The 27055-nt window shown below is 40.8% G+C and overlaps 1 protein-coding gene across 2 annotated transcripts in view; it reads left to right on the top strand.

Moving 5' to 3' along the window:
• The first annotated feature begins 5596 nt into the window (after positions 1-5596).
• TMEM200A (transmembrane protein 200A) overlaps positions 5597-27055 on the top strand; it is an 86132-nt gene continuing 64673 nt past the window's right edge. The window contains exon 1 of one of the 2 annotated variants that reach the window (XM_033235481.1): positions 5597-6502. The gene's annotated coding sequence lies outside the window, so the exon portion shown is untranslated. The remainder of the gene's footprint in view (positions 6503-27055) is intronic. The other variant, XM_033235483.1, reaches the window with a different exon arrangement.

Here is a 27055-nt window from a genome sequence, read left to right as displayed (position 1 = left end):
AGTAGGTCTGATTTGTTTGAGAACACAGAACAAAATCTTAATCTGGAATGGAAAGCCGTCTGTAAGCTGGCCTCTGCCTATTTATCCTATGCCTTCCCACACTCCAGCCATAGTAATTCTGCCTACACTTCTCTGAGTGTACAATACTGTGTTCTTTTCTGGAAATTGCACACACATTTCCCTCTCTTTGAATTCTGTTACATCCTTGTCCACCTTTTGAAGTCTCTGCATCTTTCAGAGCCAAGATCTTGGATACCTATGTCTTTGAAATCTCCTTTGAACAAAGGATTTCTTATGATCCTTACTTTATATCACCATTTTGTACCTGTTAGGGCACTTTTCATACTGCAGCTATTTGCTTACAAAAGTGCCAAACACGCCAAACCACAATAAATATGCAGAAAAGGGCTCTCATTTGCTCATTTCTGTACAGCCCTAACTAAATACAATGCCCAATTGTATGTGAATTGGGTGAATGCTTTCTAAATTAATAAAAGAACAATCTAAAACTGAAGCTCTATTCATATTTTATCACAAGGCTGTTTCCTTAGGTGTGAAGGTGTGGTAAGGCTGGAAAAATGCATAGCTTCCAGGGATATGCTAAGTCCTTCAATCACTTGGGACCCATAAGGCACTCTAACATGAGTCATGTTTTATGAGTGTTAAATAAGCACTGAACTAGGAATAGGAAGATCCAGTTTCCAGTCACAGCCCTATCATTCTGTGGTTATGTGATCTTGAACTGGCCACTTGTGTTCATAAACTAAAAATTGAAGGAGTGGCAAAGAATGGTATCTAATGGCAAAGAATAAATGTAATGTCTAGGAGAAGATCTGACATGCTCAAGTTCATTACAGCTTATTTCCTTATATAAACAGGTGTTTCCAGATCAGCATTGACACAGTGAGCAATAATCCCTAGTGTTAAAACTCATTAAGTGACTATTGTAATAGAACAGATTATCAGGTTCGAAGTTTCTTTTGAAAAATGAATGTGCCAACATTTTCTCATGTTCCAAAAGAAATGTGTGAAAGGATATTCCCCGAGCCCCTAAATAGCATGATTTAAACTGCATTCTATTTTACTAACATTGTGGCTTAATTCAGGTCTAAATGATCACTGTTTACCAACTCAGCTGTATATGTGTACAGATTTCTATTGGTTGTAGGATTAAGAAATCTAGATATTTATAAACATTTTAGAATTCAAGATGCCAAGTAGTTTTGTTCTAATTTAATAAAAGCAGATCTAATATAATTGTCAAAAAAAACCCTTATTTTTCTTTACTCTAGATCATGGTTATGGATGGAGAAATCCCAAACAGAAAGATGATTTAGTGAATTTTAAATTTTTATTTTATCAACTAATTTAATGCAGTTGTACTGTTTTGATTGAGCAGAAATTGGAGAATTACATTATTTTACAATAAATTTTCACCATACCTGAGAATGTTATGCTGAGAGGCACCCCTTCTTGGGCTGAATCACTCACACAGTGCCTGAGAGATTTGTTGAACATCTGCTACATGCCTAGCTAAATGTTTTACAATTATAATTTTATAATCAGTGAACACTTAAATCAGTGTTATATGGACATATTAAAATTATTGGCACTTTATGGATGAGGGCAATGAAACCCAGAATAATCAGTAAAAGTTAATATTTTAACCCAGCTGTTCGAGTCAAAGGCTATGCTCTCTGTGTAACACCATACCACCATCACCAAATGAAATACAGCTAAAAAGGCAGCATTTGGGCTATACTTCTGGAAGGGAGTGAAGTGAAGGCTGATGTAAGCAGAGCACCAGGGAAGTCAGAGGACATGTGAACTGTGCCCTTGTGCAGTGCTTTTCAAATATTAACATGCAGACGGATCACTTGAGTATGTTGTTGAGTTGCAGAGTATGATTTAATAGGTTTGGGCAAGGGCCTGAGATCTTACTATTCTAACAGTTTCCCCATGATGCAAATATTGCTGAGTCTCAGACTATGCTTTTGAGTAGTCAAGCACCAATGAAAGAATGACTGGTTCAGTACCATGGACAGTGGAACAGGTGGGCCACCACTTACCATCTTCTCTCATTTCAGTCAAATCTCTATTATCTTCTATGGGTAGACTCTTCCAACAAACACAGTCAAAATCTTGAAAAAGTGATTTTTGAATTTCTGTAAGCTACTTGGAGATTATTCCCTTCAATAGGCACAAATCTGTTCAGAGGAAAGAACTGGGCTTTGGAAGGGAGAGAGTGTGGCTCATCTCACATTTCTAAATGGTATGCTGCCAGTGCCCCTCAGGCAAAAAGAATCTAATCAGGTTTATTATCTAACAAGGAGGTATCTAATTATCTAATATAGATGATTCTGTATCTAATACAGAATTTATAAATATTTAAGTAGTCATACCAGCCTCAACATTACAAAATATCAATTTGAGAGGGGTTAGCATTGTTACTTGCACATTTAATGAACAGAAGAGAAATTAACAACATCTTTCTGCTGTGAAATACACTGAACTATTTGTCAATTGCACATAATGAGAAAGCAAAAATAAAAGTATGACAAAGTGGTATTCAAAATCACAGTGAAATAAAAATGACCTTAAAATTTTACTGTTAAATATATTTCCTCTACCTTTTTCTTTATGCTATATTCCTCCCCCTATTTCCTTATTTCAAGAATAACGTCAGAAAGTTCATTTTCTTTATTGACTTTACCCTCTACTTTGAAAAAGCGACTATGGCTGCCAGCATAACTACTACAGGGGTTTTAAGACTATCTATCTATTTCACATCAAGAACAAAGCCATTCAGATAAAAATCTAGCAAGCAATTCTATTTTTTCCCACTGAAGACATTTTTATTTTCTGTTTAAGGACCCCTTCTCAGGTCTAAAAATGCTATAGGCTACATTTACGGCAAGAGAAAATGAGTATAATCCCATGCAAATTTTCTAATAGCCCTTCTCTTAGCCTTGTTACGTGACCTCTTAAGAATACTCATTCTTTTTCACTTCAATGTATGTTTCCAAAATTAATTCATTATATATTAATTGCCATCCATTAGACTTTCATAATAGTATACCAAGAGTGAAAATGTTGATCTTCATATTTTGACATTTTTTTCAAGTTAATTCTTGATTCCAGAGGAAGAGTCTTTTTTATGATGTTAATTGCATTAAAACAAGTTTGATGTGAGTGTATATATGTTCAATTACATATGTATTGAGGAAATATGTGATGTGTAAGAAGAATATTATACACATCATTTCATTCAATTTTCTTTTTTTTTTTTTGAGACGGAGTCTCGCTCTGTCACCCAGGCTGGAGTGCTGTGGCCGGATCTCAGCTCACCGCAAGCTCCGCCTCCCGGGTTCATGCCATTCTCCTGCCTCAGTCTCCCGGGGAGCTGGGACTACAGGCGCCGCCACCTCGCCCGGCTAGTTTTTTGTAGTTTTTTTTTAAGTAGAGATGGGGTTTCACCGTGTTAGCCAGGATGGTCTCGATCTCCTGACCTCGTGATCCGCCCATCTCGGCCTCCCAAAGTGCTGGGATTACAGGCTTGAGCCACCGCGCCCGGCCAATTTTCATAATACTTTGAAATAGATACTTTGTTCTTACTTAAGGGATGGGAGAAATGAGGTACAAAGTCCCTCTGTTAGTAGGTGGTTGAGCTTGGATTACAGGACACTTGGATTACTCTCTTTCTACTATGCACTCTTATAAGGTTGGCTTGTTTTAGTGGAAATTTACACATCTCATATAGACACAGCAAAAAATATTATGTGTGAAGTGCAGTGCTACTTGACGGCGAGAAGTAGAAAATAGTTGACTTCTATCCATTATTTCCAAAGCAGATGTGCAGCTAAATTAAAAATCCATTACTGGCATGGTATATTCACTTTCAGATGGAAAAATATTGGCCATTAGTAAAGATAAATAATTTACCTGAGATTCCCTTGAGCACTCAATGTCAGGGAAAATTTATAACTAATATGTTGAGAGTTGCTCGGAGTACTGAATTGCAAATAATCCTCTATTTACAGGCCATTTTACCTGTCTTTTGTGAGACTAACAGTAATTATTTAAAAAATAAATCTAAATAATTCCCTTTTGGTGATCTCACTTAGTCCATCTTTCTTCTTTTTTGGTAAATCACTAAAATCTGAGTTCACAGTTCATAAATGAGGAAGCATCAATATCTGTGGTCCTAAGAATGTGCTTATTCCTTTTTTCATGGTTCTCATCAGTCTCTTTTTGAGGACGGCTCAGTCACTCAATGCTTAAAATGGCTAGGTGACCATTTTAAACGTTTCACCATGGGTCTTAGAGAGGATGTCATCTCAAATGATCTATGGGCTATGAGCCTATTCCTATTACTCACTCCTTAGCTAGTGAGGGGAACCAGGAGGGTGTTCCCTCTCAGGAGCTTTATAGACAATGTGGCTTCAGTGTATTTCTTTATAAAATGTAGAGGCAACTAGGAGGAAGGCCCAATGGAAGCACACTCCTTTGATATGGTGCTTGACAAACGCATTTAAGAAAACCTAAGCGAACTGAGCAAGTGGCTGTGGGCTAGAATACAAGATGCAGGTGGGGTAAAAATAAAACTACAGATGGTTTTTAAAGGTGACTCATCCTTCCCCCACCCCAACTCCTTTAGTTTTCTTTTCTTTCTTTTTATAAAACAGTTTGATTGTGACATCTCCACTAAAAGAGCCCTATCTCTAAATTCTTCTAGTCAAGGCAAGAAGGTAATACCATGGGAAATCCATTTCTACAGTCTCTTCTCATTGCCATATCTGATTTTAAAGATATTTTTCTAACGTGGAAATTTTTGCATGGATCTCCCCCACCCCCCAAACATATATTTTATAACCTCCAGAAGCAAACTTTTCCTGAAAATGAGATAAACAGATCACATGCTGAAATAAACAAATACACTGCACCAGAATATCATACTTGCCTTCTGTCACTTAAAACACATCCAGGGGACACAAGCATAGCACATCCCCTGCGCATACGGCTGGCCTTCTCTGCACAGGCCTGGTGGGTGGTTGGAATATCCGGTAATTAGTTTTACATGAAACTTTACTTACGGAATTGGCCTGCATATATACAGTCATCACTGTCTCTGCCGAATTAAAGACAACATATTTCACTCTATGAACAGGACACAGTCTCCACTCACTGGATGTTTGGGGTCAGGGAGGAGTAACCTGAACCTCCGTTGGCTTTGATGTTTGGAGTTGAACATCTGCACTGCTCATCGAAGCCCTCCGTGCTTCAGTTCCCCCTGTCTTCCATTCCCCCCGCCCACGGTTCTCGCCCCCCAAGCCGTTCTCCGGAGTCCCTTTCTGGGCCGGCGGGACGCGTGGACAGAGCGGGCCTTGGCCGCGTCTGTTCCGGCCAGGTTTGACTTTGCTAGCGCAGCGCCCGCGCAGCCCGCCAGGGGGACCCCGGCCCGCCGGGCTGCATCTGAGCAGAAAGCGTCCGAGGGGCGTGGAGCCAGGGTCTTGCGGCGCCTGCTCCGGGAACACCCCGAGTCGGCTGGAGCTCCCCAGCCGCTCCGGAGAACTGGGGGAGCCGAGTCCCTGGCTCTGGAACCCGTGGTCCCGCGGTAGCGAGAGGCGGGCCCCGCGGGTGGGTGTGTCCGTTTCCGCACGCCGGCCTTACAGCCCGGGAAGAGCGCCTGGAAGCGGGTACTTTGTTCCCAAAGATGGGGTTTGTCTGCGGGTGATTCGGGCTCTCGAAGTGCAACTTTGTGGCCGGGGCGCGGATCGGCCGGCCTGGGCTCCTGCAGAGGGAGGAGCGGATCCTGTCTGCGTCCTCCAGGAGGGGGTGGCAGGACTGGGGTTTCCCACAGGTTTTGGGGCGGCGGCAAGATTGGCACCATACGGGGTCGCAGGCGCACAGCAACGCCTCTGGAAGCCCGCCCCGGCCCCCGCCCCCAACCCGCCTCTTCGGGGCTTTGTGGCGTGAGGTTTGGGGCTGGGATCCATCTGGAGCCCAGCAGAAAACTTTTCCCTTCCCATCCCCGGTCGCTTTTGTCTTTCTTGGACACGGTGGCGGCGCCGTCTGAGCGGCGACTCCCTCTCCCCTGCCCGGCTCGCTGCGCCTAGTGCCCTCCGAGGGCAGGCGCGCCTGCACTCTGCGCCCGGATGGCGGAGGCCCTCTGTGAGCACCGGCAGCAGCGCGTCCCATGCCCGGAGGCCGCCGGTGCCCCCCCAGTGCGGGCATAGGGGCGCCCCCACCCTCCGCCCGCTTGCACCCCTTGCCGCCCGCCCCCTCGCCTGACTCATCCGTCCGCGGTGGCCGCCGGAGCCCTGGGATGGGGAGGGAGACCGCGGCTGCCCACGGCGGCCGAGATTCCCGCTGACGCCCCCGACCCCGCCGCCTTCTTCGTCCGCCTCCAGAGGCGCCCGACGTCCCGACAGCTCCTGGATTGAGACCAGGACTGCGAACCGGGAGAGGCGACCCGACCCCCAGGGCCCAGTGCTCAGGACAGGTGAGGGGAAGGAAAGGGTGCTGCCGCGAGTGGGGAGGTGGGTGGGCGGCCACCGCAGCCGAAACCGGGCACTTCTTCAGCCCCCTGCCCTCCTCTCCGCTGCAGCCTCCAGAGTTAGGTAAACGCTGTCTCTCCTAAAGTTTGGGAAACAAACCAAGTCCGCCACCGGGTCCGGACTCCCCAGTGCCCGGAGCGCGAGAGAAGCCGTGGGGGACAGCCTCCAAGAACCCGGAGTACTGGAGTGCCTGGCTGGGTTTCTCCAAGCAACACCCTCCTTTGTCTCGGTTCCTGAGAGTCAGCATTCTCTGTAATGTCCACAGTGTTCATTTGTGATTGAGCAAAGTATGGTCAGGGTTTCCTAAAGCAGTATTTGGATGGGGCAGAATCTACACAGGCAAAATGGAGAGGCAAAGCAATTATTTGCAGAATTCAGCACTACTCTTCTCCCTGTAGTCTTGTCTGTAAGAGAGAGGACTGAAGGCTACTAAGATTTGCTTCATTAATCATTCTTTTGCTATAAATTGTTCAAGCCAACACTTCATGTTGTGTAGGCGCAAGCTCTCTGTATTTACTGCTGTTTGATTTAGAGAAATGTGTGCGTGTGTTTGTGTGTGTGTGTGTGTGTGTTTTATGTAACAATTCATTGTTCAGTATCAGGCATTGGTAATGTCAGAGAGAAAGGCAGCATATACATGTAATTGACTAATTGTAATCAGCCCCCGTCCACCTTAGTCTGGTGTATTTAAAAACTAAATATGTTGGACTAGAGTGTCTCTTGCCTTGTCTCTTCTGAATACCTTCAGAAGTAGTTATGGACAACTGCATAGAAAACATTTCAAGAATCGATAATTATTCTTATTTGTGAGAAAGAATATTGAATTCTTGGTTTTGCAATCAAACCAAGTTCAGAGGCACACTTTCTATAGGGCTGTATGCATAAATATTACCAGAGGTTGTGAAAGCTATTTACTTTGTCATTTCTTGAATCATGGAAACACTTATAAAAAGACCTTCAGTTTATTATTTGACTACTGATACTAGAAAACCTTATCATTTTGTGAAAAGTAGACTTAATTTTGAAACTTTTAAAACCTTACTTTATTTTCCCACTGTTTACCTACACAGAAGCATGTGGTTGTAGTTTCATTCTTTTTAAACACCTCAAGTGAAGAATAGAAGTCCTTCTAAACAGAAAATAATGCTTCCATTAACTGGAAACTGTAGTTCAATGCTTTGACAATTTAACATTATGATTTTTTAACTGTAAAACATACACACTGAGAATGATTTTTAATCAAGTCCTACTAGATAGCTCATAATTATGAGATAATTTAGCTATAATTTGTAACCCTGGTTATAATTAGCTTTGTATCTAGGCTGGGAAAGCCTTCAGTAGAGTTGTGTGGGAAGTCCCTGTATGTAATTTCCAGGCAGTTAGCATAGAAAGAATTCACCTGTTGCCTTTGAGGCAGGTCTAGGTAAATGCCTATAGTGTCTAAAGACACGCATAATCAGGAGGGATTCTTCAGGAAAGATTATTGTAAAGAGGGATGGTTGTACTTGTTATTTTAACTTAGTGGAATTTTTAATGAAGCTTTTGAATACTCCAAGAGTTACATTGCTATATTTGGACTTGTGTAGCTTCAGAATTTTGACAATAGCTCATTGGACAGAAAAGGGTAACTACTGACATATAGAGGGAGCAGATCTGAACTGATTGGTTAAATACTCTACTTCTCATGATGACTCTTAGCATAAAGGAAAGGAATTCATATTTAGCTTAGAAAGATAGATAAGAACAAAGATAAAAGCAAATGTCACCTTTTACATTTCTTAAGCAAAATTAGTAGAGGATAAAAAATAAGCCCTTGCAGTCATACACATTACTTATCAAATAGAGGGTAGAATTTAAAAGAGGAAAAATAACTTGTGTAGCGACAGAAAACCAAACCTGCAATGAGATGAGATGAACCTCATTTTATTAAGGAATGTATATCTGATTTACGGTTTTATCAAGCAGATCCACTTGTTCCTGGACTTACACTATGTTTTGTCTGCTGAGATCTGATATGTGCTTAAAACCTCAGAAAACATCAGTGAGTGCTTGTTGTGGTGTCATCCTAGCTACCCCTCCAGGCCTTTTCTATAGGCTTATAGGCTGATGGAGAGGGGACTGATGAATATACCACAGATCACTTGGCAGCTGAGGTGGTCTGAGAGCAGCAGGGGACCAGTGCAGACTGGGAAGCAGTATAGTGTGTTGCAAAGGGACCTGGATGGGGAGTTGTCATCTTGACTGAATCACTGACTAGGTGGCTGTGGGTAAGTGGGTAAATTCCTCTGCCTTTTTGGTTCTTGGTGCCCTTATCTGCAGAATGAGGGCTTTGGACTGGCGATCTTTATGTTCTCTTTTAAAAATGCTGCAAGGCAAATTCTCATAGAATTAAAGAGAGACAGAAATCAGTGTGTGTGTGTAGGAGGGTGGTTTGTAGGGTTTTGGTCAAAGGAAGCCAGGCTGGAGGGTCTTGCTAGTTGTATTGAATGGGAAATGGCAAAGAGAAGTAAAAGATGTCTGGCCTGGGACATCTGGCCTAACATTGATTATGTTAATTGAAAATACATAATTAAATAATAAAAATACCAACTTTCAGTTAGTACTGGGTGGTTTTCCATGAATTTTCACAAATGATGGTGATTGATTTTCATGACCACCCTCAGAAGTAATTAGAGCAGAAAGGTGATGAAGCCGGGACTACTACTGCAAAGTACATCTGCACCAGTATGCGCCACTGCCTTTCTGCAGGATTTGTAGAGATAGGAGAAGCTAAAGCTCACTTTGGAAACCCTGAGTAAACAGGGGAGAGACGTAAGGTTAGGGTCAGATTTTAAGTGAAGTTGAATTTCTGAGTAAGAATTTAGGTTACATTCTGGAACACAGAAGTCTCCAATTATGAGCTCAAGACTTCCTGAAATGCCTTGAATTCTGATTATTGATGTTTAATCTGACTGCTCTTGTTCTGTGCCCGCTCCTCCCCTAAGGTGCCCTCTTCCCCAGCAGGAATTCTAGGGGTTTGACTACCACAGAGTAATTGATAGGACTCTTCCAAGAACTTTTAGTGATGCTGGAAAAAGGAAATCTATGTATTTCATATAAAGGCGAGGATTCTGGGGCCACTGTATCACTAACTGATCGGATGCGTTCTGCAAGTTGTGCTTTGGAAACTTTGTTACCAGAGGTGAAATTACACAGAAGGCATAGAAATCTAGCAAGGTGTAAGATGAGCGTCTGTGCATTCCTTCCTGTAGAGCCCTAATCACTCTGCCCTGAGCATGAAGTACACCAAAGTGGGACAAGTCCCCGCTTACCACCCCACTCTGTTCACCACCCCACTCTGTGTTCATGTAGAAGGGAGTTACTCAGGATTCATTTGCTTGCATGTGTGAATATTTAACTAGGTAAAGCAAGAAAGGACTTATTGTCTCATGTGACCAGAAAGTCCAAAGGTGGTCCTTGCTTCAGTCATGGCTGGAACTCAGAGACTTACACAACTTTGTTGGGGTTCTTTCTCTCTCTCCCCGTTTCTCGGCCCCACTTCTCTCTGGGTCAGCTGTATTCTGAGGCACTCTTTCTGAGTATGGAGAAAGATGACTGTGGGTAGTTCTAAAACCACATTCCTGAGCTTTTCATCTATGAGACAAAGAGGTCCTTTCTCTTCCAGGTCCCATTTTTATAAATCTCCTTGAAGGGCTCTGATTGACCCTGATCAGTGGTAATTGAATTGGTCTCTGTATCTAGCGGAGAGTGCTACTCTGATTGCATTGGACTAAATTGTGTGCTCAACCCTGTGTATATGTGGTTCTGCTGCTGGGATGAGGAGGAGGAGGCTGGTAGGGCACTATGATGGGCAGTTCTGTCAAGATTACATAGAGGTGTGGTTCTCCCAAAAATATAATGCTGCCAATCAAAAACAATGTGTCTATTATTTGGAAAAATTCCTTCCTTTTTTGGGACAGCCCTCTGCACGATGATCTGGAGTTTGCACATGGAAGCATCTCAGATGTCAAGACTATGCATATCCCAAAAGTGGGATCTTTTTCCCAAGCAAGGTATAGCCCAGTTATGAAATAATGCCCTCATATTTAAACTTTATTAAAAGGAGGATTGTTTCCAGAATACTATTGAATGGGAAGCCACCATTTATTCATATCTATGTACTTCTAGCAAATATCCCTGTACCTTATTTCCAGCCCAGAGATTTTGTTTCCAAAAGCCCTGCCCATCTAGTGATGATGAGATTGGAGACCCCCTACTTTGGCCATTGTAGAGCCAGTGAAAATTTGAACAGGGAGCTGAAGTGATTAACACAGGACTATTGTTTATGCAAATTCCTTGGGTTGTTGGAAATGGGCAGAGAGGAGTGGCAGGCACAGATTAGGATTATCATTTAGGAGGCATAAGATGATAAGTTTCCAATTAAAGTATTGGCAGCAAGAATTTGTGAGCAATATTATGAAGTTCTTGTGAGGTTATACGTCAGGATGAAGGAGCGTTTGTGTTGACAGAAGCATTTGTGCAATGAAATAGACCAGGAGGGTGTAGACTAGGAAGTCAGCCCGGGCCAGTAGGTGAAATGGCTGTGCATGGTGGATAGGTTAATAGCAAATGGATTGTGTAGACAGGAGGCCTGTAGTCACCATGAGAGCTAGGGGCATGCATAGAACTGACCTTTACCGAGGATCTACTTAGTATGGTAGGTTCATGTTGCATACTTTAAAGTTATTATATTAATGTTATATAAATCTCACAATAGCCCTCCAATGAGAGAAAACTCAAAGTCAGGGAGGTAAATAACTTACTGAAGGTTATGAGGCCATTTGACAGTACAGCTGGAAATCAAACCCTGGCAGTCGGACATCAAAGCCTTGCTTTAACCACTATGGAAAACTACCTTTCAACCTCAAGGTCAAATTCACTGTATCAGGCCACACTGAAGGACCAGCTAAAGGTTGGCCCTTCTGATAGGAAATGAGAGTACCAGAATTCCAGGTCAAATAGAAGGCACAGAACAGAAGTTATTAGGGTGAAAGCGCATGGCATTCATGTTCAGAGCCTACCTGGACAAGAATGTCAAGGTAAGACATTCTTGGAAAGGAAAGAATATCACATGCATCGATTCTGGGTTTAGGGTTTGGGGTATAGCAAGGAAAGTGAATGGGAGAATTATCAGGAAGTCGAACAGATGGGCAGATCAATAGAACAACTGGGGTTTGATTGTTGACCTGAGAACAGGAACTCTACCATCTGCCATGGCTTTAAATATCCTTCCTGGTGTAAGTCGATAAGAATATGGAATGGGCAGCTCCTCAGAGGGAGACAGGATTTTATTAGTTGTCAGGCACTGTCAGGGAAAGGAGCTAACATTTGTAAGGCCATGTGCCTTAGATACGTAATCTCACTAAATCTTCATTATAAGTTCCAGAAGGGTAAATATTATGCCTCCCCTCCACCACCACTTTTCTTGAGCCAGGAAATGGAGACTCAGAAGGTTAAGTGACTGGCCTAGGCTCCTGGAGCCAGACTGGAAAGTGAAAGAGCTGGCATGGAACCCAGATCTGTTGGAATCCAGACCTCTTTCTGGATCTTCAGGGAGTCATCCTGGTGCTAGCAGAACAAGGTCAATATCAAGTCTGAGAGATGGAAATGGGGAAATCAGCAGGGGCATATAGTTGTGAAGGAAGACAGTAAGCTAACTTTTAGACATCTGAGTGTGAGATAAGAGCAGACTGTCTGAAGAGAATTGTCCAGCAGGATTATATCCAGCTTTGGCAGAAAACTTAATAATCTAGTAGGTTTTTTCCCCTCAGTACAGGATCTCTATCATTATGCAGGGTAGATACGTCAGCGAGTCAGATGTTTGGAAGGCTTAATTTAAGTCACTGATTTCAGTTCAAGAGAAGGGACCTCTGCCAGCTGCCATGGCCTGAATTTACCTTTATACATACAGATACTCTGCCCTGAAATATGAAAAATTAAGAGGTAGATACATATAGAGAGGGAGAGAGGACACTCGCTAGCACATGCTGAATGTAGTAGGTTCATGAAACACACTCTAGTTATAAAGGTGTGTACTTGAGGATGCTCTAAATAAAATGAGTTACTAGTAGAATGTGAGTGACATCATATCGTTCTCCAACAAATACAAGGTCAAATTTGTATCTGCTTAGGTGTGTGACTGGATGTGTGTGCAATCGACTGTGTATATATGTACGACAAGAGGAAGGGGAATGAGAAAGTGTGTAAAAATAGAAATATTTATGAGAACATTGTAGCCTATTCGGAGAGGTAAAACAACCATGTATAAAACTTTTAGAACAACTCAATAGAATAATATGTAAACAAATGATTACGATGCTTTGAAATAAAGCTGGTAGAGATATGGAAAGAATATTAGAGGCTCGTGACACAAAAGCAATGCTGAATAAGAGTAAGCTCTTTCTTGTAAATAGTGAGCTAATCACAGAGGTGCTGATAGATTAGCAACTGCTGGGGAGAAAAAAAAATATTTTCCTTTTGAGAGTCAACATCTTTGGGCTTAAATACAGGATGAATCCAAAGAATCTCAGTACTGTCTCTAAGCTGAGGTTGGCATAAGAGAGACACAAATTTTGTTTCCCTTGGCAAAGTCAGTCAGATTGGCTTAGTGAACATACATGTGCGAGTATTTGTCATAAAATGGAGTTAGCATTTCTGAAGAGATGTTATATTTTCTAATCATGAAGGCGATACACACTCCCAATAAAAACCTTGAGAAATACATTAAGTATAAAAGTCAGGGAGAAAATTTGCCTATAATCCTGTGACCCAAAGGCACTCGTAACATTCTGGCACTTTCTTTCTCCTTATTTTTAATGACTTTTTCCATATTGCTTAATAGCATATTACAACCTACTGTGTTTGCTTAATCTTATGTCTTAAATATTTTCCAACTTCTAGGCAAGCTTTATTAATGTCAGTATAATATTGGATTATGTGGACATATCATAATTTATTAACTAGTCCCTTAAAATTGGACTTTTAGGCCATTTCCAAATATTTGGTATTATAAACGGCACTTTGATGAATCTTTCTTCAAATTTCAGATTCTCTTTTTAGTGCATAAGGGTTATAAATGGATTTATATTCCATTTTATGTATGTTTATCAGATTACTTCTTTAAAAAAGATTTGTGGAACGATAATTCCTGGGTCAAAGGGTATGAAAATTTCAGGCTCTTGATACTTAATGCCAAACTGATTTGCAAATAACTGAAGTTATGACTGACAGTGCATGGAACTACCCTTCACATGCTCTCACTAGGTGGTTGTTTTTATTTTTAAATTTTAAAAAGCTACCATTTTGAAAAAAGGAATAGTTTATGCTAACTGCTGATTTTGTTCCTTTGTTACCCAAATCTCCCTTTTAGAATGTAGACTGTGTGAGATATTGTGATTCATTTCACTGTTTAAAATTTACTTATAAGTGTTTCTGAACATGCAGATAGGGGCCCATGACAGAAAAAGTAGCTTGTGAATGATTTTTTGAAAGCCAGTGTTATACACATCCTGTTTGGGGACTCTTCAGACTCTACTGTGGGGCAGCCCATGAGAGAAGCTGATTGATGTAGGTTGAGAGCCCCTTTTTGCAGAGCGAAACCCCTGACAGCCCCACCTCTGTAGCCTTGGATATTAGGTCCTAGTATTCATGGAGTGTTCTAACTGCGCTTTTCACTGGGGCTGTAACCCAAGTGAAAGTAGGCCTATATCTCTTTTGTCCATGGCTATATCCTCAGCAGGTGACCTTAGACCAAGTTTTGCTGGGAGCTGGGATCTGAAAATGCCTGAGTTTTTTTTTTTTTTTTTTTTTTTTTCCGGACCGAGTGTCGCTCTGTCACCAGTCAGGCTGGAGTGCAGTGGCATGATCTCAGCATACTGCAATCTCCGCCTCCCAGGTTCAAGCGATTTTCCTCCCTCAGCCTCCCAAGTAGCTGGGATTACAGGGGCACACCACCATGCCAGGCTAATTTTTTTGTTGTTGTTATTTTTAGTAGAGATGGAGTTTCACCATGTTGGCCAGTCTGGTCTCGAACTCCTGACCTCAGGTAATCCACCTGCCTCAAACTCCCAAAGTGCTGGGATTATAGGCATGAGCCACCTCACCCAGCCATGAAAATGCTTGAGATTTTTCCCCTAGAAAACTTCTGTAATGTTAGTCACTGATTGCCCAGAAACAAAGTTCCTAAATTTTGAAACTTCTGGTTTTACTCTCCTTTCCAAACAAAATTCAACCACATCACAGTACCTAGTTTTATGGCAATGAACTTTGACTTATTCCAGAAGAGGAATTTAGATCTTACACATACCTCTGCGGGGTATTTTATTGTCTAAAAACACTTATTGAGAGTACAGAGAACTATTAAACTTACTGTCGCAGTCGATTTGAGGTGGTTTTTGAGTGCCAGTTTCAATTTTTCCACAACTACTATATTCCTACAAAAGTAATTTACAACTAAAATAAAAAAGTTTTGGTTTTCTTCTAAAAGTTGAAGGATATTATTATATTGTAATAACTCTATTCTCCTTTACGGATCTCAGTCAATAATTTTGAACAATATTATTTTTGTTCATTTGTTCAACAAATGATTATTTAGGGAGATTCATTCAGTAGGTGCTATTAAATTATATTTATGACTCATTTTGTCAAATGTGAGACAGAACTTCTTACACAACAATAACGCAGAACACTGTGTAGGAATTCATGCCTTATACATTTATTTACTTATAAGACACATAAACGCTCTTATGACATGCATTAAAAAGTAAACTTGGCTCAGGAGAAAGTTTATTAATAAAGGATTCATTAAATATTTGTGCTGCCAGCTGGGGATCCAGTAATGACCAAAACAAAAAGTTATGGAGGAGCTTACATTGTAAATGGAGGAGACAAACAGGAAACATATAAATGAGCAAGGCAATTTCAGGCCATCAAAAGTGCTGTAAGGAAAGTAAAGAATCTGATGTCATGGAGAGTGCATGGGCTCATTTAGATCAGATGGTCAAGGAAGACCTCCCTGCATTTGAGGCATTTGAACTAGAACCTGCGAGAGAATAAGGAGCCAGCCTCACATATTTGGGAAGGGGGCATTGGAGTAGGTTTTATACTCAGTGCACTGGAAAGCCATTAGAAGGTTGCTCTTTTGGAGCATGATGTTTGATGTCATTTATTAAAAATGAGTGTTGAGATGAAGAATGCAAAGTATTACTTCACTGTAATGATGATATTGGTATTGGGAGCAAAAACAATGCTCACATTAGAGACTATGTGTAGTTATGGTCAAGATATATCATGTATCACTATATGGTTAAGGACGTTTCATATACAGTATGTATACTTACAAAGGGGTTTTAATATAAATATAACATGTAAATAGATTTAATAAATATATAAATGTAACTAAATATAAATAGCAATTTCAAAAGAATATATAGAGCTTAGTAAGTCCACCATAGAGTTTTTGCTATGTGAAACTTGTATTCTTTAACTGAGTCTAGCATATTGACCTGTACATTATATGTATTTGATAAATGTTACCGAATTAACCATATGGAATATTTTATTTGTAAGAAAAAAATTAACCTAGGATATAAAAATCACGTTAATTAATTAAATTATTTTCACATTTAATTATTGTCACATTAAATAATTATCACATTCAATTAATTAATTAATTATTTTTTGAGACAGTGTCTCACTCTGTCACCCAGGCTGGAGTGCAGTGATGTGATTTTGACTCACTGCAACCTCTACCTCCTGGGTTCAAGCGATTCTTGTGCTGGGACTCCACAAGCAGCCTCCCAAGTAGCTGGAACTACAGGCACACATCACCATGCCTGGCTAATTTTTGTATTTTTAGTAAAGATGAGGTTTCACCATGTTGGCCAGGCTCGTCTTGACCTCCTGACCTCAAGCAATCCACCTGTCCTTGGCCTCACAAAGTGCTGGGATTACAGGTGTGAGCCACTGCACTAAGGAAAATCAAACAAAACAGTATTTTTATGAAAATACTAAGCCTTTTCTTTGAAAAAAAGGATAATATGGATAATATGTTCTTTATACGCTAAATATTAACAGTAATTTTAAATTGTATTCAAAATGCTAAAATTGAAATATTGAAAAAAAAATACACAAGTATAATCATCTTCCTCACATACATTTTTTTTTCTCTCTAGTTAAGTAGAAATCTCTGGAAAGTCCACATTTTATATAAAGATTTTATTAATATCACTTGGTCTTATCACACTTTACTTGACTTGTGGAAATTCCTTATTTATTTTGTGAGTCTCCCAATTCTTGAAATAACCTCCATTCAGAACTTTTCATGCATAATTGAATATAAGACAATAATAACATATAACTAATGATGCTTGTTAATGAATATTTAGCTCAATGTCTTCTGGGAGATCTAGCCAAATATACTTATTAAGTCATCTGACATTTATTGTGCGCATACTAAGTGCTGGCCATTGTGTTCTATGCTAAGAGCATAACAAGCTTTTCTCAAGAAACTCACAGGCTAGAGAGCCATTGGGTAATACTCTAAGTACCTAGCACAAGGGAAAGAGTTTTGCAGTAAGATGCTATATGGTACTCCCTGAGTCTACGCTGGGGTGGCAGTAATGAGGAGTGAGATTGTGAATTAATTCAGGAATTCCTTTAGTCTGGTATTTGGTTAAGTGATTTGAAAAGAGAGATTACAAAAAAGAAGTCACAGATGAAAAGGCAGCACATGCCATCCATCTCCAAGTAACAAGGCCACCTGCATTGCAATTCTCGTTTCTAGAGATATCACCCTAGGGATTCCCTGTTCTCCTGCCCCAACTGCCAGAATCTCATCTGTTTATTTGGCAGGAGACCTATCTGGCTGCAGGCCTCTGGGACTTATTCCTACCTAGAGCCCCATGAACCCAGCCCTCCCTTCTTTATCCTCCTGCATGTGGGGCTACATATTGACTCTTTGGCTTCAGAGTACAGTGACCTAAGCTGCTCCTCCAAGTCCTCCTGTAGTTTTAGATTGGAAGAGGCCTCAATCCTGCTGCTTTCATTTCCAGTAGAGCCTCACTCATTTATTCTTTTATTTATTCATTCAATAAATATTTTCTGAGTACTTACCATGTACTATTTTAGGCACTGGAAATGTAATCGGAAACAAAACAGAGTTCCTGTCTTTATGAGCCTTATATTCCAGCTGGGGAAGACAGATAGTACATGTATAATTTGTTGTGACAAATAGTAAGAAGAAAAATAAAGCAGAGCCCAGGGACTAAAAGCCGTTAGGATGGGGTTAGAGTAGCATGGCCAAGGAAGGCCTCTTTGATAAGGTCTGACATTTGAGCAGAGACCTGAATGATGTGAGGGAAGAGATCATTAGAATATCTGGTGAAGGAGTGCACTGCGGGAGGAATAGAAAGTGCAAAGGCCATGAGGAGTCAGTGTGGAGAGGGGGAGTTGGCTTGGACTGTGTGAGTAGCATTAGCATAGATTAGAACAAAGCAGGGGCTCACAGAGGCTGTTGGGGTTACAAGGAAACTTTGGACTTTACTCTGAGTTGTATGGGAAGTATCTGCTGGGAAGCTAACCTTTATCAATATCACTTTCATGTGACCACATGATTTCTAAGAATATTTAATTAGAGTTCAGGCCCATCAGTGGGGGTTTTGTGGGGCCTAACCCTCACTTTTATTACTAGTCTCAGAAGAAATATTCAGTGAGTAAAATCCCAGGTGTCTGTGTCAGTTATAGGCCTGCCTGATGGGGCCTGAACTCAAATTCAATGTTCTTAGAAATCATGTGGTAATGTGAGAGTGATATTAATAAAGATCTTGGTCAGGCACGGTGACTCATGCCTGTAATCCCAGCACTTTGGGAGTCTGAGGCGGGCGGATCACGAGGTCAGGAGATGGAGACCATCCTGGCTAACATGGTGAAACCCCATCTCTGCTAAAAATACAAGAAATTAGCCGGGCATGGTGGATCATGCCTGTAATCCCAGCTACTCAGGAGGCTGAGGCAGAGAATCACTTGAACCTGGGAGGTGGATGTTGCGGTGAGCCAAGATCGCGCCACTGCACTCCAGCCTGGATGACAGAGTGAGGCTCTGTCTCAAAAAAAAAAAAAAAAAAAAAAAAAGATCTTGAGTAAGAATAGCCCACAGAATTCCCAAGCCTAGGGAGTGATATTTTACTTTGGATGGCATCTTAGTTTATTTCATGCTTCTGTAACATGAATATCACAGACAGGGTAATTCAAAAAGAAAAGAAAAGAAATGTATTTATCAAGTTCTGAAGACTGGGTTAGTAGAGTGCTGGCAATATCAGTGTGCTGACAACTGGTGAAGGCCTTCTTGCTGCGTTATCTCATGGCAGAAGGACGAGAGCATATGGGGGTTCAACTCATTCTTTTTATGAAGGAACCATTCCTATAATAACTAACCCACTCCTTCCATAATGGCATCAATCCATCTATGAGGGCAGAGGACTCGTGGCCTAATCACTTCTCAGAGGTTCCACCTCCAACACTTTTGAATTGTAGATTAAGTTTTTAACACATGAAGTTTGGGGGACACATTCAAACCTCAGGAGGTGTGAACAAAATTTTGTTGTTGATTGAGAGCTGTGTGGAGAATTTTTCAGACAACACTGTTAAATTGGAAAAAATTACAATTTAGAAAAGGGGGAGACTTTCTTTCTCATAAAGGGTTACACAGCCTGTGGGGTGGCCATTCTGACAGGCTGGGAAGCATAGCTTCTAGCCAGAAGCCAGAAACAGATACTTAGAGGGAGGAACAAAGGGAACAGGAATTTATGCTGTGGTGGCTAAATGAGCATATTCAATAAGCCATAGGAGAGTCATAAATATTAACGAAGGGAGAAATGTGCGCATGCGCAATTGAGCTTCATGCCTCTCCATGGGTCCCACCTACAAAAAATGGTGGGGTTAACACGATCTGTGGGTGGATGGACTTTTCCACCCTCCAGTGTCAAACTGTGAAGCAGAGGATACAAAAACCCTTACTGCGCATTCTGCGTAGACTGGCTAGAACCAGTCGGTGTGACTAGTTACGGCATGAGTTCAGTATGGGGCACATTAAATTTGAGATGCCTGTGAGACATCTTAGGGGAAAGAGCACAGATGGGACAGATGGGGCAGGAGCTCAGACAGACAGATGGGGCTGGTGCTCAGTTGAAAAATATGGAATGGAGACTTAAATTTAAGAATCATTAGTATGTAGTTGACAAATAAAGCTATGGAGAGAATAGAGATTGAGAAAAGAAGGAGGCTTAGGAACAAGCTTTGGGAATTTCTACATTTCAGGGTGGATAGAGAGCATACCGAGAAGTAGCAGCCTTAGTAGTAGGAGAAAAGCTGGGGTGTGCCACTGCTGATGAAAGCTACATGATATTCACAATAAAGCTTTGTTCACACATGGTCCTTACTGAAGCCCTTTTTGAATATTTGGGTTCCGTTTCTTCAGTTTAATCTACAAGTGCAACTCCGATGTAGTATATAACCTTCAAATTTTTGAGTGAAATGGGATTACAAGTTACTGAAAATCTTTTTTTTTTTTTAATTTCATGTCATAGTTGTTGATACTGTTAGAACAGGATAGACATAGTCATACCTTCACAATAAAATAATGATAGAATAGTGCGTCTGAAGGTCAATTTCATGATCATGCTGATGACTAATATATTCTTACTGTCAACTCCATTGCTGCCTTCCAGTTTAGTAGGCCGTTATACTTTTTTAAAGCATCTGCAGGCTTACTACTAGGTGATATATTATTTTTGTTATAGATGTTTTTAAAGCCACAAATAGAAGTTTAAGCTATTTGCCAGGACACTATAAGGAAAGTATAAAATTTAGAAAAGAAGTGATTGAATAGCTATCAGAAGACTCTGAGGGCTACCCTGGCTTTTATTATGAATGCATTTTAGCTCCTTAAAATTGACGAGAAAAGACAACTTTTATTGGAGGTTTCATTTAGCCTTCCCATTTGGGAGCTTATCTTGGCCCATTGTGTATGTGATGGTGGACCCTAAGCGAACATCACATGCTTGTTCTTATTTCCCTACAGTGAAATACATAGTAGAGAGTCACTGGTAGTACATGAAATGAATATGAAAAAATTCAAAATCAGCTAAGGTGATTAACTACATTTGTTTTATGTTTCTTAATCTACCAACATAGTCTTTTCATTTTTTACAATTTTTACACTATTCAAAAATTAAGCCTGGGTATGATGGCTCATGCCTGTAATCCCAGCACTTTGGGAGGCCGGGGCAGGAGGAATGTTTGAGCCCAGGAATTCGAGGCTGCGGAAAGCTGTGGTCATGCCACTGCACTCCAGCCAGGGAAACAGAGCGAGACCCTGTCTCTAAAAAAATAAAAATTAAGTTTCAGAAGTAAATTTTAAAATGGAGTTATCAAAGCACCTAACAATGCTTAATATACCCATAGTACTCTCTTAAGTTATGACTTAGAAGTATAAGGTGAAAACTCTCCTAGACTTTGAGTCATCTGGGAGTTAGTACAGTGCCATTCAGGATCTCCTGTTTAATAAGAAGCCTCCAATCAATCCTTTGGCGCCTTTCTCATCTTATTTGAATGCTTAGAAGGGGAACTTATCAGTGGTCCTATCTGTCCTGGCATAAGTGTCTGTCAGTTATGGATGACCTTCATCAGCAATGTGTCATAAGAAGCAGTGCTAGATATTGCTGGCTGTATTTGATGATCCATCCTCTTGCCTGCCCCTAACCAAAAAAATATAGTTTTGTTTTTTTCAAATCTGTGCCTTTTGGTGAACCATCTTTAAAGATGGCCCGTGAGGGAAGTGGCACTGTTTTCCTGATGAGAGAGGATGTTTATATTTGTGGAAGTTGACTTTCCCTTGGACACATACATCAGTTGAGAAGTTGCAGAAGAACAAGTATCAGGCTCGGATTACAGTGCTGGAGACTCTAACAATTTTCCTCCCAGTTCAGTGATCAGAGAACGTCCACCATGTTTCTGTGACAACCGCAGAACATTGAGGGTGGTGTCAAAACTGCCTCGTGCTATGCCATACAGACAGGGTGATATTCTACCTGGACAATGAGAGGCTACCTTTTTGTTGTTGTTGAGATGTGCAAATTAAAAGTTTATGGAAAGACAGTGTCATTTTAAAATTCAAGTCTAGGAACCAGAAAGGTTTATTTGGTTTTTACCCTTTAGGTCCATAGTTTATCCAGTAGAATTTGAGAAATTGCTGACTGAAGGTTAACATTTGAAAGTCTGGTAAGCCGACATGTCTGCAGCTTCTCTGATCTGTGGCTTCCTCTTCCGTTCACTCCAGAACACACTGCCATCTGGCTGCCTTCCTGAAGTGGCTCTCCTTCAAAGATAGTTTTAAAGATATATATAGTGAACCTTTTATGATCTGGGCTACTTATGATTCACTTGAGACTTTGTTTGGAAGAAAGAATCCCATTGCCAAGGATAATTTGAAAATCACAGGAGGATTAGAGCATTACTACGTAAGAGCTATGAAACCTTGGGCAAATTACTTCACCTTGCAGAGCCCCAGTTTAGTGTAGGGCAGCATGACTATCTTAGGAGGTTGGTGGGGGGGCAGTATGAAAGGTCATGTAAGTGAAGATCTGGCACAGTATGTGGCACAAAGTGGACACTGCCCAATGTTGTTCCCTTCCCTTTTGGCTCGCACTCGCCTCTCTCCATTCCCTCTCACCTGGATGCACTTGCCCTGCATGCATGCATGCTCTACATGAAACAGCTGTTAGCTCTGCCTGAATGGGAAGTCCTTGCTGGGGAGGCATTTTTCATTCTTCTAGACCCACCTTGAATTAGTGCACCTCTTTCATGGAGTCTTCTCCGGCCTGTCTCAGGAGAGTTGGTTGCACCTTCCAGCACTTTCAGGGCGCTTTGCTCGTGCCATCAGATGAGCTTGTATGAAATGATAGTGACTGGTCTATCTTCTGTCTCTATCCTAAACCCATGGCTGTAAGTAGTAGAAGTGGACCTAATGTCTTCAGGACAACAAAAAGAGTTGAGTGGAGCGTGGAACATGAATGACTTTTTTTTCCAAGATTTTACCACTGGCAATGTTACCAAAAATTAGAGCCCATTTCAGCTCTGTTGATGGAGAATCGAGTGCTTGATTTTGGGGGACTAGTGTATGGATTCAGGATAATGACTGCAGCCCCACTAAAAGTATCCCCCTTCCTCTGGCCTTCAAGAACTTATCATTCCATCTTCTTGGGGAAGGGGCAAGGTAGTGGTACGAAGCAGGAACATTTGTGTTATGTGTGAAGTCATTTGTCTGTGACCGGGTTCCTCGAGGCACCTGCTTGGGCTTTCCTAGTGACTCTAGATCAGGAAGCAAAGCATCTCACCCAAGGAACTGTGTGAGTTCCTTGAGGCCAGGCATGAAGTCACACTGTGTTTGTGACTCCTCCTTATGGCCCGTATCTATTTGCTCAGACATTATTAAACTTGTCACATTCTATCGAATTAAGATGGCAGCTCCCTGGGATTCATTAGTTGTCTGTGGCATTGGGCAAGACAGTGACACTCAACTGAGGAACACGTCATATCAAACTAAGGGCAATAACTAGCTCAGAAAAAGAGCCACCCTAGGCTTGGAATTTTTCTCTTCCCGATTGCTGGGAAGTCAGCAATGCCATCCTGAAGAGAATGAGACACTGTGAGGTGAGCAGCAAGTTCCAGCATGCTGGCATTCCACAGCAGCCACATGGGGAGTATTCATGACAGGGGATAGTCTGCTCCCATTCTTGGCCTTATTCACTTTGATGTTTTGAAACATTCATGATGCCATCTTAATAAAATTGAAGTTTGGACACTTGAATGCCTGGAGATGGCAAATAATCTGGTTCCCATAGCCATCTTCACTCAGCTGTGTATCCAGACATAGCTTTCTGGGTCTCTGAAAATACTGATCAATAAATTATGAGCTGTTGTGATTTAGAAAGCTAGTAAGTATTTTTAGTTTCCTTTTAATTTTCAGTGTTTTAACAAATCACAGGTGTTTGGCATCGAGGTAAAAATGAATATCAAGACATGGTGAATACTGTCTTCATTATGAGTACAAAAGATTATTTTTTCTTTTTAAAATTTTTTGAATAATTCTGACAAGTATTAAAACTTTGGAGGCCATGGGACCCAAAGAACTTTGTGGGAATAATTTATTCAACTTATATGAGAAAAGAAGAGGCTGAGAGTGGTGGCTCACACCTGTAATCCCAGCACTTTGGGAGGCCGAGACGGGGGGATCCCTTGAGGTTGGAAGTGTGAGACCAGCCTGGCCAACATGGTGAAACCCCATCTTTACTAAAAATATGAAAAATTAGCCAGGTGTGGTGGTGCACACCTGTGGTCTCAACTACTTGGGTGGCTAAGGCATGAGAATTCGCCTGAACCCGGGAAATGGAGGTTGTAGTAAGCTGAGATGCCACCACTGCACTCCAGCCTGGGTGACAAAGTGAGACTCTGTCTCAAAGGAAAAAAAAAAGAAAAGAAAAAGAGAAAAGAAGAAATTACTTGTTAAGTACTTTCTCAACATTGGAAGTTGTTTTAGTCTTTTATAAGAAATAAGCTTACCGTTTGTGAATGCTTTTTGGTAGTTTATTATAAGCATTTATCATGTTACTGAAATTTTTGTAAACATGCCTTTCTAAAGGCTGTATAATGCTCTGTTATCTGTATTTTTATTTTTGTTTTATTTATTTATTTAAAAGTTTTTACTCTGTCACCCAGGCCAGAAAGTAGTGGCATGATCATAGCTCACTGTACCCTCAAACACCTGTGCTCAAGTAATCCTACTGTCTCAGCCTCCCGAGTAGCTGAGACTACAGGTGTATGCCATCACACCCGGTGAATTTTTTAATGTTTTGTAGAGATAGGGTCTTGCTGTGTTGCCAAGGCTGGTCCTGAACTCCTGACCTCAAGTGATCCTCCTACCTTGGCCTCCCAAAGTTCTGGAATTATAGGTATGATCCATCTTACCTGGCCAGAAAATTATTGTTTTTAATTAATAAAAAAAGAAATGTTAATTCTTGTGACACTTGAAACTTTCCTTTGAAGTTTCCTTGATTCAGAAAGGCATAGCATGTTTCCGATATGTGTCATTAGATATTTTGTATTTTCTATCAAGCTTAACCTTTGAAGTGATGGTCAAATCACATTACAGTGAACTGGTCAATGGGTAGGTAACTCTCCTATAAAATTTTCTGAAAGAATTTTTTTTTTTCATTTTCTTTAGAAGTTTGAGGATGTTAGACAGTTTGGGATTGTTTTTGCTTTTCATCTAATATACAAAAATTTACATTTGGAGTACATTTATTTATTATCTTTTTGCAAATGGATTTATCTCTATCATAGCATCTCATCCGGTGGCAGAAAGAAACACATGACCATTCAGTCATTTCTAATATATTTTTTTGGATATAAATGTGGAAGAAAGTAGTCAGACAGAAAAAAGTAGAAAGAGGATTTGGCTTGCTGACATTATGCTTCATGCTTGTAAATTTGTGACATTGTCAGTTATGGAGTTCACACAATAAAAATTCTTAATTTCTTAGCACACAGAGCCACTGAAAAGGACTGAAGAGAGCCAGGGCTTTCCTGGGACACCTGGCTCTGGAGGTGAGCGACAGCAGGGAATGACGTCAGGGAGCTGGGAGACTGATCACCTGGATGGTGACTTTTTATGATGATTTTTGTAATGGGTTTATTCTTCCAGTGAGCTAACAAAGTTTATTGGTGGGACTTTGTCAGGCAATTCTTTCCTTAGCTTGGTTAAATAAACCAGATGTCTTATTTGGACATTTCAAAGTTCCTTGCAATAAGCACTTTTAAACTGAGATAGAGATAGGTCTCTGCTCTGGTGAAACACTCACTGTAAAAATAATTGTATAGGTCATTTTATAGAGTAGGCTGTTTTAGCAAGACTGCTCCTCATTCCTCTTGTTCTTTTCTCTCCACACAAATCCCCAAGAGAAAAGGCCCTTAGTTAGAAGCTCATTGTCTGCAGAAAAAAATAATTTTCTTTGTTCTTCTGTAATTTCAAAATTATATTTGTTCTGCTTTAATAAAAGGAGGTTTATAACCTTGTAACCTGTAATCTTTCATGCTGTTTTTCTTTTTGAAAACCTTCTCTAAGAGTCTGAGCATTAACCATTTCATGATGCTATGTAATCTCACATTATTTTACATAAACTACAGAAATAATTTGCAGATGAATTTTTAGGGATCACCTTTTACCCTTTGGCAAAAGGTGCCTTGAAATGCAAAATGAACAGTTGAGAAAATTGTCCTTTAGTTGAAGAAGAAAATCCCATGTTTCTGAAATAATGTTGATATCCTGAAGAAAATTGTTTTGTATGTTTGTAAGGGGACTCTTAAACTTGAATTATCTAGGATTTTTCTCTATTCTTTCTTTTGCTGTGTGTATGTATCTAGGTGTGCAACTTGGTTTATAAAACAACTAACATTCGGTTTTGGGAGAAAATAATCTATTGTATTGAGAGAGCTTTTTGGTTTTCATTCCCTGAGTAATCCCAGGCCCATACCTCTAAGATAAATGATCTCCAATACAGTAAATCCAGTAGCTTGAACAGGGACCAATCTCATTCACCGATGCTCAGAGGAAGGGTCGGGATACGTAGGAGTGTTTTCTGTGTGCAGCACTTTAGTGTTTCAGTCTTCTTTGCTAAAAGGGGTAGCCACTGAGTTTGCTTAGAACAGGGCTGAAAACTGCTGTGGACCAAAATTCTGCTTGTCGGAGCAAACTGTGATTGCTCTAAAGATGCACCTTTTATAAGCTACTCTTAGAGTCACTAAAGGAAACTATGTTATTGTCAGCCAAAGACTGGCAGGTGGGAATTGAAATTGATTATCTTTTTAGACCACTAGAGAGAATCTAGGGAAGAGATTAGGAAAGCTCTACCCTCTTCATCTTAGATGTCTGATTTTTCCTTCCACATGGATGCAAAATTGTTCCAATCCTTACCCCCTTCAAACATCAACTTCTAGTGCAGAAAGGAAACCATGGATGTTTAAAAGATACTCTGGGTGATTAGCATTGAGATTCTGTTTTCACCAAAAAATTCCAGCAAATAAACCAAAAAACCCCCAAGAAATAGCAAGAATGTCTTCTCAACAGTTAGGAAATTGGGGCATTTTCAAATAAAACAAATTTGCCTTGCATTAACATACTGTTACTTTAAAACTGTGCTCAAAGGTGTATTCCTTTTTCTTTCTTCTTTTTTTTCTTTTCTTTTCTTTTCTTTTCGAGACGGAGTCCCGCTCTGTCGCCTGGGCTGGAGTGCAGTGGCCGGATCTCAGCTCACTGCAAGCTCCGCTTCCCGGGTTTACGCCATTCTCCTGCCTCCGCCTCCCGAGTAGCTGGGACTACAGGCGCCCGCCACTTCGCCCGACTAGTT

This window comes from Trachypithecus francoisi, unplaced genomic scaffold, assembly GCF_009764315.1.
Source record: "Trachypithecus francoisi isolate TF-2019V2 unplaced genomic scaffold, Tfra_2.0 Lachesis_group15, whole genome shotgun sequence".
Taxonomy (NCBI): Eukaryota; Metazoa; Chordata; class Mammalia; order Primates; family Cercopithecidae; genus Trachypithecus; species Trachypithecus francoisi.
Note: the sequence above shows the minus strand (reverse complement) of the source record. Positions and strands in the feature narration are given on the sequence as shown.